The 6,000-nt window shown below is 37.8% G+C and overlaps 1 long non-coding RNA gene across 1 annotated transcript; it reads right to left on the minus strand.

Annotated features, from left to right (window-relative positions):
• Window positions 1–1,208: 1,208 nt before the first annotated feature.
• LOC139558580 (uncharacterized) lies at window positions 1,209–2,821 on the minus strand. Its single transcript, XR_011671599.1, has 4 exons — window positions 2,728–2,821; window positions 2,272–2,582; window positions 1,900–1,922; window positions 1,209–1,342 (listed from the first exon to the last, which is right to left on the minus strand). It is a non-coding gene; the product is annotated as an uncharacterized lncRNA (long non-coding RNA).
• Window positions 2,822–6,000: the final 3,179 nt, after the last annotated feature.

The raw sequence follows: 6,000 nt of genomic DNA on the forward strand, positions 1-6,000 counted from the left end.
GGCAGTTAGCATCAGGTACTACAGTAACTCAAGTCAGATTATTTCAACCCAGAGCTTTATTCTGATTGCTTTTGCATGGCCATTTCTGAGAACACAAGGAAAAATTGGATCAAGAAAAATTTATAAGGACTTCATCACTACCTATCAGAAACTTTAAAAGCCTAGCTGGGTATGAGTCAATCATGCCACACAGGGTTTTAAAACATGCCTTTTGATTGTCATTAAACTAGAATAGATTGTCATTAACGTTGAATTACCATACGACTCTTTTGAAGCACTTGGTAAGTTTTCAAATGACACCAACTCTGCATATTTGAATTATTCAAACGTTCAAATGATATTCCTCAATTACTTTAAATGATGAATTTGTTTAATTTCTACTAGATATGAAATACTACATTTCATCAAATTTTTATTGAATCTTTACAAGGAATGACATCCCGTATCCCACTAGAAAGGCTTTCTAAGATACTTCATATTTGAAAAATACCTCCGTTAAATACCTCCGTTAACACAATGACATCACTTTTAGAGACACCTTTGACGGGCAGATCTGGATGAATCCAGGTTCACTGGCGTCTTTACATTTTCCAATAGAGAAGTATGGGAAGAGTCTTTCATTGAATGTAGATTTGGGACATGTCACGGGGGTCATAGAAGGACAACCCCCCCCCCCCGCTGTATTCTAGTTGCACCATAATCATTTGGGGTCTCCACTTCAGAGCAAGAAGCTTAGCCTCTGGATCTGTATATTCACTATTTTCCAAACCTAGAGCCCAGATTCCATATTTTGGTTTTGCGAATGTCCTATCTTTTCTGTTGATTGACTCTTTGGTTCCCCACATCCACCTCCCAGCTGTGCTTTCCTGAGGTGAACCCTACAGAATCCAAAACGTTTGCGTTAAATGTGCATCGGTCTGGATGTTCTGTCAGCTTCTGCTGCGTGCCTGTGTTTCACACACTGGTCAGATCATCAGACAAAGTGAGAAAGCTGGGAGAATTATTGGGGTCCAGAATCACAGGAGAGTAAAGATAAGGAAATACACTGTCAGTTCCATATAGTGTATAACTTGTCTTTGGTATAGCTACATCATGAAAACTGACTATAAAGACAAGTTGTGACACAAATAAAATGTTGTTTAACCTTCTCTATCATCGACAATACATCATATTAATCACAAACATATTCTCTTTTCAGTGTTACTCACTGTGGTTATCAATCACCAGCATCTTCTCCCAGAGTCTAAATTTGAGGTTACCCAGGACTTTTTTGGCCACATGTATGAGCTCTCCCGTTATAATCTTTGGATTCTGTGGTGTGCACTGCAGCTGGGCCCGACAACTATAAAGGATAATAATGGGTGAGTGTTTTCCTTACACTGTAAGGAGTCAATGGACAAGGAAAGAGTCCTAACCACTAATGTTAGCATTTTAACCAAAAAACAATGGAAATCAATGAACCCGATATCAACATGTTTTAAATCAGTGCCCAAATCATCTCAGAGATACTTCAAACCAAGTCATTGAGCTACACAATCCTTTCAGAAAGTTTGGTTTGTTTATAATTGTACTTACTGTCCATATGGTTTTTGATCAAATTAGGAGTAGCACTTATCAATTAAGTGTATGCTTTGATTTTTTGCTAATCCAATATGGCCACTTGATTTCCCATTTCTGCTTGATCATTGCATTCATTCATGATGCACATTGGTGTGTTCCAGTACAATTGTACTTGAGTTGAGCTTGGCACCAAGCTTCTTCCAGCAATTCATGAACACCATCCATTAACATTTTGAGATGGGATTTTTAGGCCATATCGTTTATGTGTAAGAAGAGTCTCTACATCAGTAACAAACAGATTCTGTATGACATTTGGGAAATAAAAGACGTTGGACATACCTAATTTTGATGCTTTTGTAGCTCTAGGAATGATAAGAAAAACACACAATTGTAATGATATTATGCTAGAATATAGTCAGGAACACATAGGAATATCCTACGGAGATAACAACCTTAGACAAGTAAACAAATCTGAAGCCATCATCATAATGGATCCTATTTAAACAGCTGCAGCAATGTCCCTCTATTCTAATCACCACCAGCTCTTTGGGGGAAATGGTTATCCACAATCATACTGATTGCACTGCATATTGTTGTGGTGATAACATTATCTAATCCTTACCCTCAAAATGAACTGCAAGCATTGCATGTCTGTTTTCCTAACTAACAGACAATGTTTGTAGTCTAGTTTTGGGATTACTGTGTACATACCTTCAGAAAGCGCAAATCCTGTTCTTTAGCTCTTGTTCCAAAGTAGTGATACTCTTTGTAAGAGCTGAGATTTGGTCATGAATGATCTTCATTTCTGTGGTCATACTATCTTTCTTCTGCTCCTCTTCCTTCCTCAGTTCACCTAGTCTGGCCTTCTCTTCATCTCTCAGAAATTGGTGGAGCTTCTCAAACTCCAACTTTATCTGCCTCTCAGTGTCCACCAATTGTGTCTATGACAATGAAGCATCTTAATTAACGCACAAACCTGGTTGGGGCTGGAAATATCCTGATTTTGGTAGAAAGGTAGAAAACTAGAAGAATACATAGAACATTTTAGAACAATTAATAGAAAACACACATTTTAAAAGCTCAAAGCAAAAAAGTATGTTCAATTTATTTCAGATAAAGGACTATATTTTTATTTTATTTTTGTTCTTCAATTTACAATACACTTACCTTTTGTGCGTTGAACAATATGCTTATATTTCCTCTCACTCCATAATATCTTCAGCTTGTCCTGCAGAGACTTTAGGTCCAGCTTCAGCTTTTCCTGTTTGACATTGTATGGGTTGTTAATATAGCCATATAGCGTACAACTACATTCACAAAACTACATTCACATTCACTGGTGACTTCCTATACTGTTTACATATAGTTTCTTACTCAATATGTACAGTATGTACTGTATTTTAGACACAGCTCATCCTAATATACAGAGCCGGAAAGTATCCACACTCCTTGACTTTATCCACATTTTGTTGTGTTATAGCCTCAATTTAAAATGTATTAAATTGAGATTTGTGTCACTGGCCTACACACAATACCCCCCTTTTTGTTGTTGTTGACATTTTGACAAATTAATGAAATATGAAAAGCTTTCTTGTGTCAGTAAATATTCACTCCTTTGTTATGGCAAACCTTAACTTTCTTAACAATTCACAGAATAAGTTGCATGGACTCACTCTGTGTGCAATAATAGTAGTGTTTAACATGATTTTTGAAATGACTACCTCTGTACACCACACATACAATTATAAGGTCCCTCAGTCGAGCAGTGAACTTCAAACACAGTCAACCACAAAGACGAGGGCGGTTTTACAATGCCTCGCAAAGAAGGGCCCTTAATGGTAGATGGGTAAAAATTTAAAAAAGCAAACATTGAATATCCCTTTGAGCATGGTGAAGTTATTATTTACATTTTGGAGGGTGTATCAATACACCCAGTTACTACCGAAAAGGAAGAAAACTGCTCAGGGTTTTCACCATCAGGCCAATGGTGACTTTTAAACGTTATAGAGTTTCATCGCTGTGATTGGTGAAAACTGAGGATGGATCAACAACATTGTAGTTACTCCACAATACTAACCTAAATGACAGAGTGAAAAGAATGAAGCTTGTACAGAATACAAATATTCCAAAACATGCATCCTGTTTGCAATAAGGCACAAAAGTAAAACTGCAAAAAATGTGACAAAGAAATTAACTTTATGTCCTGAACACAAGGCATTATGTTTGGGCAAATCTCACACATCAATGAGTACCACTCTTCATATTTTCAAGCATGATGGTGGCTGCATCATGTTATGGGTATGCTTGTCATCAGCAAGGACTAGGGAGGTTTTTTTAGGATAAAAAAAACAGAATAGAGCTAAGCACAGGCTAAATCGAAGAGGAAAATCTGGTTCAGTCTGCTTTCCAACAGACACTGTGTCACGTTGGTAACAAAGATTCGGGAGACAGGCGCAGGAATGCGTAATATGGTTTTTATTCATCCCAAATTACAGTGTGCCGTGTAAAGGCACAGGGATGAAGACTAAACAAACACATAACAAATCAGGGTTGAAACCCAAACAAAAGAGCGAGGAGTACCTTGAATAAATAACACAAGCGCACGATGAGACCCGTAATCATCTGCACAATCCACAAGGGCACGACAGCCCAAAACACGACAGCACAGGTACTCACACTCACCAACGAACATAGTAACAATAATCGACAGCACCATGGTGAACAAAGGGCACATATATACAAATACAATCAGTGGGAATAGGGGCCAGGTGTGCACAATGAAAGTTCCAGGGGAATCCGTGAGACACTGGGACAGAAATTCGCCTTTCAGCAGCACAGTAACCTAAAATACAGGGCCAAATACACACTGGAGTTGCTTACCAAGACAACATTGAATATTCCTGAGTGGCCTATTTGACTTAAATCGGCTTGAAAATATATGTCAAGACTTTAAAATGGCTGTCTAGCAATGATCAACAACCAACTTGACAGAGCTTGAAGAATTAAAAAAAAGAATAATGTGCAAATATTGTACAATCCAGGTTCGCAACGCTCTTAGACACTTACCAAGAAAGACTCACAGCTGTAATCGCTGCCAAAGATGATTCTAACATGCATTGAGTCAGGGGTATGAATACTTATGAAAATTAGATATATCAGTATTTCAATTTCAATACATTTGCAAACATTTGTAAAAACATGTTTTCACTTTGACATTATGGGGTATTGTGTGTAGATGGGTGAGATATTTTTTTTTTAAATTCAGGCTGTAACAAAACAAAATATAGAATAAGTTAGGGGTATGAATACTTTCTGAAGGCACCGTAGTTCACATCTGCTAATGCATCCTCTATGTCCAAATCAAAACTGCTATCAATAGAAATGCATGTGGCTCGTATATTACCTTTATTATATCCTCTGTCCTCAAAGCTTTTACAGTAAAATACCCAAGACGTACCAAACCTGGTGTTCTGAAACATTGTACGATTACTTCCATTTAGTTCTCTAGGATGTTTGCCTTCTGTGCCCAGTAGGTGGCAGTATGTTACAACTGCCCTGTTTTCCAACACAATGATAAACAGTCCTCGCCAACGACTGATGAGTTATTCAAAGAAAACCCCATTCTGACAAAAACAAGCACACAATGTAACTTCCATTCTTCCATCCACCACAGCCCCAAAGCGTTTTGAAATTGACACATTTTAAGGTCTTTCAGCTTATTCTGCACCCATACATTAGCTTCAGATAAAAGCATTTTCTAAATGGCTTGTATTATTATTATTATTATTATAAATTAATGTTAAACAAGCGCAAGTGGTAATTTACACAATATTAATATTACTGAGCTGTTGTTAATACTATATTTGTTCCAGTGTTCTGTATTGAAAAATCAGGGTAAATGAAAAACAGTGCTGTCACTCGTCGCACTATATGAGCATTAATTCAAAGTCGTGCTCTATTACATTTTTTGGGCATCTGTAAACTGCTTTCTACAAATTGCAAATCCAATCCGACAAAACCAAAAGAGCAAGCTGTGTTTTTCTTCTGCACGTTGTCTGTCCCATTGCCGAATATCTGCCCACAGATTTTCAGGGACACGCACATGCCTCGAATCAGGCCCTGTTAATGCTCATTAGCATCTTAGATGGGGATGGTATAGAGGCTTTCTGACGGTCATGGGTCTGTGCAACTTCCATATCAGCAACCCCTCAATATTGTTCACCGGCCGGCCACGCACTCTGGGGACTGGGTAGATGGGGACAAGAATTGTCACGCCCTGGCCTTAGTTATCTTTGTTTTCTTTATTATTTTAGGTCAGGGTGTGACATGGGGGATGTTTGTGTGTTTTTGTCTCGTATAGGGTGTTTGTATTGTATAGTTTTTTTTTTGTAGATTTCATGAGGTTGTGTTCAGTGCAGGTGTTTATGTATGTCTATGGTT

This window comes from Salvelinus alpinus, chromosome 29, assembly GCF_045679555.1.
Source record: "Salvelinus alpinus chromosome 29, SLU_Salpinus.1, whole genome shotgun sequence".
NCBI classification, from domain to species: domain Eukaryota; kingdom Metazoa; phylum Chordata; class Actinopteri; order Salmoniformes; family Salmonidae; genus Salvelinus; species Salvelinus alpinus.